Genomic DNA, 12,947 nt, shown 5'->3' with positions numbered 1-12,947 from the left:
TGCGCGGATCTAAAGATAAGGGAGCGAAGGTCACTTTCTGTTTGATTAAGGTAGCGACGGATAGCAACCACGTGATCAGTAAAAATTGTGTATTTTCACGTGAATTCATTTTCCGGAATTCCTTACTCCGTCATAGAATAGTCGAAAAACAAAAAGGGGTTCCGAAAGTGTTTGTTGCTGTGACTGACTCGCCTAGAGAAAATATGCACGTACCACATAAGTATACGTCAATATCTGTAATAATGGTAGATGAAATGTTTCATCTGTGTGAAACTTTTTGCTAATCGAAATGTTAAACCAACCACCAATCCATGTACGTAGATGCGCTACGTAAACAAAGTTGTTGGTTGATACATCGTAATGTCCGAGTGCAGCATGCTGCGAGATTAAATACTGTTTATACAGTCATTGAGAGGCTAAACAAAGTTTCTTGCAAGAAGAGGAAGTTGGTGGATGCATTCAACTTGGACAACGAAATCATAGTTTCGTTTGGTGAGTGAAAAAAATGCCATAAATTTGTATTCAAAAGTTCAACTCACATTTCCTCTGCTATTTCACAACGCGATTTGTAATAACATCTGTAAGTTTAAACACACGACATACACAGTAGATGTATTATTTTGCTATGTATATATGTATTCCATGTGTGCTTAAAATGTAACTCCCACCTGTGCATGTGATTGTAAACGAACGGATGTCATGTAAATGTATACCACATTTGTAAACATGGGCTCTCACAACTCTTTTATTAAGAAAATATCGTTATGAAAATAACCGTTACGAAAATAACATACCTTGAACTACATGTATAAAAGTAATGGAAAACAAATATCTGTATAGACCTACTATCTAGGGGTATGAGGAAACCGGATAGAAAGTGGGGGGGGGGGGGGGGGGGGGGCATGTGTTGAATTATAATTCCCTAGACTATAGTGTGTATATATATGCTATTACTTTGAAATTTCAGTGACCTAAGAAATATATCAAACCTGAGGTTTCGTGTTTCACACAAACATGTAGGTTGGCAAAAACTTTTTAAAAATAATGTAAATTAATCACAAGTCTGCATATGCCCTCTCATAGGCAAATGTATGCACTGTATGTATAAGTAAGATATGTATACTACACGTATGCCCTTCTCTTGACCCACATTTTGTAAATAAAACAGATATGATAAGTCTATGGCAGTTTATGAAAACATATATACATATATACATGTCATCTCATATTGCAATTTATAATTTTGAAACATCAGTATAAAAATGTTCACTGAATATGTGTTGCGACACAATTTTAAAATTCACATTGTCTGACGCAGTCTAATTACTCAATGGTATAATATAGACCTAACTGTGCAAATATCAATTATGATGATCTTTTTTCTAGGCATCAGTCTGAGGACCAAGGGAGGTTAGATAGGACCAGTGCAGGTTGATGTGGATTTCGAGTCAACAAGTATAACAGCAAGAGAGGTACTATATTTTCTTTTGATAAACATTTGTAAAGACAATTCTGAGTATATCAGATATTCATCTTTTTTGCTATATTTAAATATATTTATCTATATTTTGAACAGGTACTCCATTTACAGTGATGATGACATATCCCCTGGACCCCCACAACTCCACAAATTTAAAAATGTTTGATCAAGTTCCGAAGATTAAAGAACTACTGCAAAATTTGGGACTTGGATGAAAAACGTTAATTCACTTATATGAGCTCAGAGCAGTGGATGTTGTACAACATACTTTAAACTAAATTATGAATTTGAGGGAAAACAAGTACATGTACTCGTGTATTACATGTACATGCCTTTTGAAAGACAATAATATTGCATAGATGTAAAGGAAATTTCAATGTTGATTATTCTTTCTTAGATATATTAGTAAAAAATGTGCACATGATAGAATATCAATTTTATAACTTCAATCAATGTGTTTGAATTTTCCTTGTAATTCAAAATTTAGTTGAAACATACATCATTGATACATTAATGTATATAAAATTTTTATAAAAGTTTCATAATGGAACTAATTCACCCCCCCCCCCCCTTATACATACAGTGAACATAGACCTTCACCTGGGGAAATCTACTGTTAATTAATGCAATATACATGTACATGCATTCTCAGTTATCCAATAGTGAGTTTTTGGTTCATTGTGAAACTACAATTAAAAATCTTAAACTTATGAAAGACACACTTATCTGTGAGGGCAAGATGACTCAGAAGGACTTACATGTAGTGATCCATGGGCAGTCCATGGGTCTCTTTCCATTGATATTAATTATTTATTGAAATATGAAATGGTTATTTAAACATATTTGGTGTATTATACTGTATAGTGATATAAATTTCTATAAAAAAATATGTATAAGTAATAGATTTGGTCCAGTTATTACAAGAAATTGTGTGAAAAATAACTAAATATTTAGGCAATCATTGCGAGTGCAAAAAGGTCAACTGCAATAGCACACACTATATATCATTCTTAAATGGCTCATAGAAACTTCTAGTATTGTGAATTTGAATGCTCAATGTGGTAATTTGGGAATGCTTAATCATTTAAGGTCAATAGTTTATCCCTGCTGACTGTATCTCTTAAAATTCATTTCTAGAAGGGAGGGGGTAGGGTTACAAAATCTGACATAGTTTCAGATTAAACCTCATTTGGTATATTTTTTTCCATTCAATATTTTAGATACTACTTGACTTATTGTAAAAATGAAATAAAATCAGAAATTTTATGAGCAGAATTTTGTTGTTGTCAGAAAATGTATGCCTGGTAGTATTTGAGAAACGCCATATTTAGGGTAAATTTGGCCATTTGCCAAGTCGAATCATCCCAATGTTTTCCTTAGATGCATTTTGAATTTCTGATCAATGTTGATTATTTGTCTGTTTGTGTTTAATTTACATAACTATATATGACAAACAATATTTCTGGTGTCAATAAAATTTTTATTGGCTTCTTTTTAAATTTGCTCAATTTTGGCATTTTTTGCCTTTTGGGGCTGCAAAAGAGGGGATTTCAATCTCGCATTCCTCGAAAATTAACCTGATTATTTTTGTTGATTTTTTGATATGTTTTAGGATAAAGTCAAAATGTTATAAAAAATAAAATTGAAAAAAATTCAATGAGCGGTTTTTTTGGAGCTAGCTATCAATAGCTACCTTAAGGTAAATTATCTGTATTTTGAACAATTGACCTTTTCCTTGATATCGTGGTCCCGACCCTTTTTCACTTTTGCTAAATTTAAATATTCTTGAATAGAGGATTTAAAATATTTTAAACGATTAGGACTATATACATACATGTCACGACACACACACACACACATCCCTCCAGCACACACTCTTACTTGCACGCGCGTTGAGAAAGATCTCGAGCCATCATTTCTTACAATATTGTATAAAAGTAAACTAAGGAAACTTTACAGAAAGGGATTGGTCCTAAAATGCTTTCGAAGTAAAAATAAAATGAAAATGATTTTAGCGTGTGCATACAGTTCTTTACTTTAAGATTACTTATAAATGCATAAACGTCAGTCCTCGTTCATTATACATGTACTAATCACGGGTTCCTATTTTACATAACAATATTCATATAGAATTTTCGTGTGGATGAGTCTTTGTAAATTATGATGGCTGAAGATGGCGACTTCAGCTGCTGGGTCTGAACCTCAAATGCCAAACGTTAATAAGGATATTCTAAATTCTTATTCTAGTGAATATTTTTATATCATGATTCATTCATACGGTTCAATTTCGATGATCCGAAAGGAAGTCCAGTTTTTAATTCCGAGAGACTGTGCATTGTAAATATTGTTTAGGTGGGTACTTTTGATCGAATTCCGGTATTGCTGAGTCCGCTCCTAATATGTCAATAGTAATCTACATGTAATGCATACAGAATCATTTCCAGTTTTATTTAGAGAAACGTAATCGCTCAGTGCACCGATCCTGTGTAATTCATATGCTGATATATATGTGTTATATTCTTTCTTTAAGATTTTTGCTATAGGTATCCTGACCTACACCAGTATATAATGAATGTTGTAAATACCCAGTATATTTGTGTGAATTTTTATGTCATCATGAAAGTGACCAATTGCTATTGGGTCCGTCGTTGTGTCGTCCGTCGCCCATTAACAATTGAACACGTTTTACTTCATGATAACTACCTTTCCAATTCTTTTAAAATTTGTTGTTATGAAGCATCGTTGGGCAAAGAAAAGATGAATTGTAAACAGGACTCCCGCAACCCGGAGCCTTAGGGATGGGACAGAAAATGCCCAAAATTGACCAATTCTTAAAAACCTTAGAGAACTCCACTTAAACCACAGATCGCTAAGAAAAACTAAATGCATATAGTCATGTAGAGCGGGAAGGCCTCTACCAAAAATGTGTAAATTTCATGATCCCCGGGGTAAAGGCACTGACTCCAGGTCGGAGCCAACCTTAACTTATAGTGTTTATGTGTACAATGTTTTAATGACATCTTTGTTAATGGTATTGATACAACATTTAAACTAAATGGATGTTTTGAAGGAGCGGGTGGCCCTTTACCAAAATTGTAAATTTTGTGATATCAGGGGTAGAGGTTTTGGTACCAGAGTGGGGCGAAAATGGTTATAGTAATCAAATGTCTTTATCATATGAAAGACTTCTTTAATTTTGCTGATACTATGCAAAATTTAAATGCATATTCAGGAAAAGAAGAAAGGGATCTACTAAAATTATGATTTTGGGGTGAGGGTGAGGGTTCAAACTCTAAGACGGGTCCAAAATTGTCATATAGTGTTATTGGCTGTTAACGTAATGTTCATTATATTACGTAAAGTATTTCTTCAGTACGGACACTTTCGGAAACATTTGTGTTTTGTAAAAGTATACTGCTGCTGAATATTAGAATTAACTTAGATTTGCAGAACAGGAAAATTATAGCTGATGTAGCCCGTAGGCGGATTGGGAGTGGGGACTAATGATACTTTTAATTAATACTCAGGTTATCGATAGGGCCTGTAGGCATCTCATTAAAAATATGTTTATTTTTTGAAATTTAAAAAAAAATATCAGATTTTCACATTAATTTTACCTCTCTCCGCCATACTCTGTTGTTCTTCCAGCTCCTCTTCCGCTTCTGTGTGGCCTACAAAAATGCCGAATTTAAACTTTTTATACACATGAAAAGGTCGATAACCATCACAAAATGGGTGTATAAGAATAAAATACAACTCGTCAGGGAATCAAGCATTTAATTTGGATATTGTTGCATAATTTTGTTACAAACATACATATAAAGCACTTACTTATCTAATAACATTTATTGGTCGGGATATACCGTACCTCACCAGACGCCGGGGGTGGTGGGGCACTGGCACACGACGAGGCCTCATCTGGTTTATCAAAGTTCTGTAAAATGAAGAAAAAAAAGCATTTAATTACCTTAATAAAATTTTCAATCTGATATTTACGGTCAAATCAAGAATTTTTTTTAAAAAAGTTATCACCTTATTATAATAAGCCCAAAGCTTACAGTACCTTCACAACTTTACAATTTTCTTATTGAGACCTCAAAGCTAGGATCTTAATATTATAACACCACCCACCACCCCCGACTACGCTGGTTTTCATTTCTCCGTATAAGGGATCGACTGTGGTTCCTGATATGAACAAACTTTGATGCAATTTTTTTCTTTAAGTTTAGTACATTATGTACCAGCTAGTGGTTCCAGCGATGTGGAAAATTGTTAACAGACAGACAACCATGTAGAAAGCAAAGCGGACTCAATTCTTTTGATAAGTAAACCACAGACATAAAGATGTCTACTGAAGGGTGAGTATATAACTGATTTATAGGAGACAGAATGTAATTGAACTTGGAGTTGTAGAAGATGATAAACATCAACCAGAACGGTCAATAAGTACGTACAACTAATATACGAGTCTTGTATTTTGTGACATCGAAACTAGGCGGATGAGTGAAGAGGGTAGAGTGTTGCTAAGTCATATATGACATTGAAACGTACTGAAGACCTGGTTTGTGATCACAAGCTTGTCAATTTTCGTTTTTAGAACATTTATCTGTGACGACAGCTTTGAACCTGATGGAATTATTTTTAGTTTGTGTACATTATTTTCTGGGACTTCGAATAAAAAATAAGTAAACATTCACATAACTCGCAATTTTAAAAGAGATGCCAAAATACACCCAAAAAATGAATTCTTTAATAAGCATGTTATACATGTATAAGTATAAGCACGCCTTCGTCATGTTTGTGATATTAAAGCCTTTTAAAATATACCTACAGCGCACGTAGTGCCATAAATGAGTCTAACTTTCATGTTTCACGCTTTATATTTCAAATGCAAAATATTCTTTCTTTGCAGTCATTCTGAACTTATTTTTGCTCTAATTTTCATGAAATTTACTACATCTATTACAAGTCATCTGAACATAAATTCTATATTCCTGATTTTAATTTTTAAAAACCCTTTTACCAACAATTACAGAAATATGACCAATGAAACTTCAATATCAACTTTTAGCATTTCATTTCCTTTTGATAGTTCTTTGGAACGAAAACTGTGAGGATGGCTTTTTTCAGTATGGTCAATAATATGTGTATGGCTGTTTAGGGGGGGGGGGGGACACCGAGATTACAAATTTCAGATATTGGTGTAAAAGTTACTATAAATTGAATCTTGATAAGTCTATGAAAATGATTTAGAAACGTGGTTATTTTCAATGAATTATATAGGCCTAGTAAAATAAATAGAAGTTGACTCATTCATGGCACTATGCTGTATATTGAAACAATTTTCACCAATTTTCCTTCTTTGAGAAATTCTTAATACGAGGTATTACCCTCTTTATCTTTCTTTTGCACATCCTCAATGACATTTCTTTGCTTTGTATTCTGCAGGTGATCACACGTCCGACCTTCTCAACTACTGTCGTTGGAATGAGACGTAACCACAACATACAACGTGAGGCTAAGTAACGCTGACGTCATAATCAATGACGAAAGCCAATGAAAACTCGCGTTACACTGAGCGCAAATAACGTTAAATTTGCATGCGCGGATCTAGAGATAAGGGAGCGAAGGTCACTTTCTGTTTTTATTAAAGGTAAATTATCTGTATTTTGAACAACTGACTTTTCGCTTGATATCGTGGCCCCGACCCTTTTTCACATTTGCTAAATTTAAATATTCTTCAATAGAAGATTTAGAATATTTTAAACGACCAGGACTATATACATACATATCATGACACACACACACACACACACCTCCAGCACACACTCTTACTTGCACGCGCGTTGAGAAAGATCAAGAGTCATCATTTCTTACAACATTGTATAAAAGAAAACTAAGGAAACTTTACAGAAAGGGATTGGTCCTAAAATGCTTTCGAAGTAAAAATAAAATGAAAATAATATTTGGCGTATTAGCGTGTGCATACAGTTCTTTACTTTAATATTACTTATAAATGCATAAACGTCAGTCCTCGTTCATTGTACTAATCACGGGTTCCTATTTTACATAACTATATCATATAGAATTTTCGTGTGGATGAGTCTTTGTGAATTATGATGGCTGAAGATGGCGACTTCAGCTGCTGGGTCTGAACCTCAAATGCCAAACGTTAATAAGGATATTCTAAATTCTTATTCTAGTGAATATTTTTATATCATGATTCATTCATACGGTTCAATTTCGATGATCCGAAAGGAAGTTCAGTTTTTAATTCCGAGAGACTGTGCATTGTAAATATTGTTTAGGTGGGTACTTTTGATCGAATTCCGGTATTGCTGGGTCCCCTCCTAATACGCACTGAATAATTTCCAGTTTTATTTAGAGAAACGTAATCGCTCAGTGCATTGATCCTGTGTAATTCATATGCTGATATATATGTGTTATATTCTTTCTTTTTATGATTTTGACCTACACCAGTATATAATGAATGTTGTACATACCCAGTATATTTGTGTGAATTTTTATGTCACCATGAAAGTGACCAATTGCTATTGGGTCTGTCGTCGTGTGTCGTCCGTCGCCCATTAACGACTGAATACGTTTTTCTTCTTGATAACTACCTTTCCAATTCTTTTAAAATTTGTTATGAAGCATTGTTGGGCAAAGAAAAGATGAATTGTAAATTTCAGGACTCCCGCAACCCGGAGCCTTAGGGATGGGACAGAAAATGCCCAAAATTGACCAATTCTTAAAAACCTTAGAGAACTCCACTTAAACCACAGATTGCTAAGAAAAACTAAATGCATATAGTCATGTAGAGCGGGAAGGCCTCTACCAATATGGTAAATTTCATGATTCCCGGGGTAAAGGCACTGACTCCAGGTCGGAGCCAACCTTAACTTATATAGTGTTTATGTGTACAATGTTTTAATGACATCTTTGTTAATGGTATTGATACAACATTTAAACTAAATGGATGTTTTGAAGGAGCGGGTGGCCCTTTACCAAAATTGTAAATTTTGTGATATCAGGGGTAGAGGTTTTGGTACCAGGGTGGGGCGAAAATGGTTATAGTAATCAAATGTCTTTATCATATGAAAGGCTTCTTTAATTTTGCTGATACTATGCAAAATTTAAATGCATATTCAGGAAAAGAAGAAATGGATGTTCCAAAATTATGATTTTGGGGTGAGGGTGAGGGTTCAAACTCTAAGACGGGTCCAAAATTGTCATATAGTGTTATTGGCTGTTAACGTAATATGCATTATATTACGTAAAGTTTTTCTTCAGTACGGACACTTTCGGAAGCATTGTGTTTTGTATAAGTAGACATATTGTAATATACTGCTGCTGAATATTAGAATTTAACTTAGATGTGCAGAACAGAAAAATTATAGCTGATGTAGCCCGTAAAGGAGGGATGGGGGATAATGATACTTTTAATTAATACTCAGGTTATCGATAGGGCCTGTAGGCATCTCATTAAAAATATGTTTATTTTTTTAAATTAAAAAAAAAATTATATTTTCACATTTACTTCTCTCCGCCATACTTTATTGTTCCGCCAGCTCCTCTTCCACTTCTGTATGGCCTACAAAAATGCCGAATTTAAACTTTTTATATACATGAAAAAGTCGATAACCATCACAAAATGGGTGTATAAGAATAAAATACAACTAGTCAGGGAATCAAGCATTTAATTTGGATATTGTTGCAAAATTTTGTTACAAACATACACATAAAGCACTTACTTAAATCTAATAACATTTATTGGCCGGAATATACCGTACCTCACCAGACGCCGGGGGTGGTGGGGCACTGGCACATGACGAGGCCTCATCTGGTTTATCAAAGTTCTGTAAAATAAAAAATAAAAAAAAAGCATTTAATTATCTTAATAAAATTTTCAATCTGATATTTACGGTCAAATCAAGAATTTTTTAAAAAGTTATCACCGTATATATAAGAAGCCCAAGTGTTACAGTACCTTTACAACTTTACAATTTTTGATTTCTTATTGAGACCTCAAAGCTAGGATCTTAATATTATACCCCCCATAGACTACGCGGGTTTTCATTTCTCCGTATAAGGGATCGACTGTGGTTCCTGATATGAACAAGCTTTGATGCAATTTTTTTCTTTAAGTTTAGTACATTATGTACCAACAAGTGGTTCCAGCGATGTGGAAAATTGTTAACAGAGAGACAACCATGCAGAAAGCAAAGCGGACTCAATTCTTTTGATAAGTAAACCACAGACATAAAGATGTCTACTGAAGGGTGAGTATATAACTGATTTATAGGAGACAGAATGTAATTGAACTTGGAGTTGTAGAAGATGATAAACATCAACCAGAACGGACAATAAGTACGTACAACTAATATACGAGTCTTGTATTTTGTGACATCGAAACTAGGCCGATGAGTGAAGAGAGTAGGGTGTTGCTAAGTCATATATGACATTGAAACGTACTGAAGACCTGGTTTGTGATCACAAGCTTGTCAATTTTCATTTTTAAAACATTCATCTGCGACGAACAGCCTTGAACCTGACGGAATTGTTTTTAGTTTGTGTACATTATTTTCGGGGACTTTGAATAGAAAATGAATAAACACTCACATAACTCGCAACTTTAAAAGAGATGCCAAAATCCACCCCCAAAATGCATTCTTTAAAGGAAGGGTGCAATAAGCATGTTATACATGTATTTAAGTATAAGCACGCCTTCGTCATGTTTGTGATAAAGCCTTTTAAAATATACCTACAGCGTACGTAGTGCCATAAATGAGTCTAACTTTCATGTTGCACGCTTTATATTTCATTGAAAAATATTCTTTCTTTGCAGTCATTCTGAACTTATTTTTGCTCTGATTTTCATGAAATTTCCTACTACATTTAACAACAATTGCAGAAATACTTTAATATCAACTTTTAGCATTCCATTTCCTTTATATAGACTAGTTCTTTGGAACGAAACTGTGAGAATGGGTTGTTTTTTTTTATAGTAAATAATATGTGTATGGCTGTTTCAGGGGGAAAAGACACCGAGATTACAAACTGCAGATATTTGTGCTGTTAAAGGTGTAACAGTTACTATAAATTGAATCTTGATAAGTTTATGAAAATGGTTTAGAAACGTGGTTATTTTCAATGAATTATATAGGCCTAGTAAAGAAGTTGACTCATTCACGGCACTACGCTGTATATTGAAACAATATCCAATAATTTTCCTTCTTTGAGAAATTCTTAATACGAGGTATTACCCTCTTTATCTTTCTTTTGCACATCCTCAATGACATTTCTTTGCTTTGTATTCTGCAGGCGATCATACGTCCGACCTTCTCAACTAATGTCATTGGAATGAAACGTAACCACAACATACAACTTGTGGCTAGTAACGTTGACGTCATAGTCAATGACGAAAGCCAATGAAAACTCACGTTACATTGAGCGCAAATAACGTTAAATTTGTATGCGCGGATCTAAAGATAACGGAGCGAAGGTCACTTTCTGTTTGATTTATAAAGGTAAATCATCTGTATTTTGAACAACGGAATTTTTACTTAATATCGTGGTCCCGACCCTTTTTCACTTTTGCTAAATTTAGATATTCTTGAATAGAAGATTTAAAATATTTTAAACGACTGGAGACGAATCACTATGTACATGCATGTCATGACATCCCCCCCCCCCCCCCCCCCCTTCAGAACACACTCTTACTTGCATGCACGTTGAGAAATATCAAGAGTCATCATTTCTTACAACATTGTATAAAAGTAAACTAAGGAAACTTTACAGAAAGGGATTGGTCCTAAAATGCTTTCGAGGTAAAAATAAAATGAAAATGATATTAGGCGTATTAGCGTGTGCATATAGTTCTTTACTTTAAGATTAAACGTCAGTCCCCGTACAAAGTACTAATCACGGGTTCCTATTTTACATGTACATAACTATATCATATAGAATTTTCGTGTGGATTATGGCCGAAGATGGCGACTTCAGCTGCTAGGTCTGAACCTCAAATGCCGAACGTTGGTAAGAATATTCTAAATTCTTATTCTAGTGAATATTTTATATCATGATTCATTCATACGGTTCAATTTCGATCATCCGAAAGAAAGTCCAGTTTTTCATTCCGAGAGACCAGGGGCAGATCCAGGAATTGCGGTTACTGGGGGCGCCACTGTATGAGGCAGGGGGTCTGGGGGCCACCTTGAGGCTCTCAGTGGGTCCAGGGCGGGCGCAGCCCCCGGAAGATCCTGGATTTTACATATTTTATAGAGCCTGAAATATGTCTCCTATTTAGTCATTTGTATAATATTTTATCATTTTTAATAAGGTGAAATTAATCAAATGAACGCAAATTTTAAGGGTTTTTGGGGAAAAAAATACATGCAAGTTCTCATAATCAAGTAATTCAAGAAATCAAAAGATATTTTGTCATTTATTTCACTGGGAGTGGAAGAAATTATTGCTTCTTTTATCGTTTGGTACATTTTTCTAAACATGATATCTTCCCCCTTAGCAGGGTTACCCCCTCACGTTTTTAGTTTCGATTCTAGAAAACAGATTATGGAAAGTCAGTCGGGTTTTGTACAACAAATATTGATATTGCATAGATCTGAGTATCGAAAAGTGTATGTTGCCGATAGTTTGAATGTAGATACATGTACATGTATTTTCATAGAGACCAAATTTAGAGATATATGCTTTGCAGTATTATTGAGAAAGTATAAAACATATGAAATCATAAAAAAAACCACGAAACGAGCCTAGATGCCTAAGTAGGAACGAAACGAAACCAATCTAATCCAGGGGTGGATCCAGGCAATATTTCCAGGGGCGTCCAAATATTCTAGGTATAGACCCAATTTTTCCAGGGGGGGTCCAACAATTTTGGGGGTGCAAATACATAGTAAAAAATTGAGATTTCAAAATTCCAAAGGGGGATACTGCGCAAAAGATTTTAATACAAAATGGACGAAATATTACCCCGAGTCTTCGTTTTCATTTTTTAAAACAATTTAGGATCTTTTAGGATAGCAGATACGTGTATGAACACGTACATGTAATATATTGAGATGGCAACATAAATAATAGTTAAGCTTTCAGCTCAGGTGAGCCAGAAAGATTTAGGAGTGCATGTTAAAAATCAAAACTTTTCCAGATATTTTTCGTATGTGAATAAAATATAATGACTTTGTCCATCTGTCAGATTCAAAATAAATTCATCTTTGGAGAAATTTTGTAAACGAATATGTATAAATCAAAGTACTGACAATACAGCTGGGAGTTGCACCGCCTGGAATAGTTACGATTATATCGATAACATGTTCACATCTAATCCACCAATGACACGAGAACAGTTAGGGGGGGGGGGGGTCCTCTCAAAAACCTCTAATTCAATTGAAAAATCCCTCTGCCTCCTAACGAGGTGTTAAAATTCATGTATAGCGAGAGAGCG

The 12,947-nt window shown here is 34.4% G+C and overlaps 2 long non-coding RNA genes across 3 annotated transcripts in view; one reads left to right on the top strand and one right to left on the bottom strand.

Annotated features, from left to right (window-relative positions):
• The window catches only part of LOC130049553 (uncharacterized), an 11,464-nt gene extending 1,813 nt beyond the window's left edge, over positions 1-9,651 (bottom strand). The window contains exons 1-3 of one of the 2 annotated variants that reach the window (XR_008798107.1): positions 9,021-9,651; positions 5,312-5,414; positions 5,098-5,151 (exon numbers count right to left, since the gene is read on the bottom strand). This is a non-coding gene — a long non-coding RNA (uncharacterized LOC130049553). Of the gene's footprint in view, positions 1-5,097; positions 5,152-5,311; positions 5,484-9,020 lie in introns of those variants that run through there. The other variant, XR_008798115.1, reaches the window with a different exon arrangement.
• Positions 105-2,746, top strand: LOC125664948 (uncharacterized). Its single transcript, XR_007366115.2, has 3 exons — positions 105-492; positions 1,387-1,472; positions 1,577-2,746. It is a non-coding gene; the product is annotated as an uncharacterized LOC125664948 (long non-coding RNA).
• Positions 9,652-12,947: the final 3,296 nt, after the last annotated feature.

The sequence above is a fragment of the Ostrea edulis genome, chromosome 1 (assembly GCF_947568905.1).
Source record: "Ostrea edulis chromosome 1, xbOstEdul1.1, whole genome shotgun sequence".
Classification (NCBI taxonomy): domain Eukaryota; kingdom Metazoa; phylum Mollusca; class Bivalvia; order Ostreida; family Ostreidae; genus Ostrea; species Ostrea edulis.
Note: the sequence above shows the minus strand (reverse complement) of the source record. Positions and strands in the feature narration are given on the sequence as shown.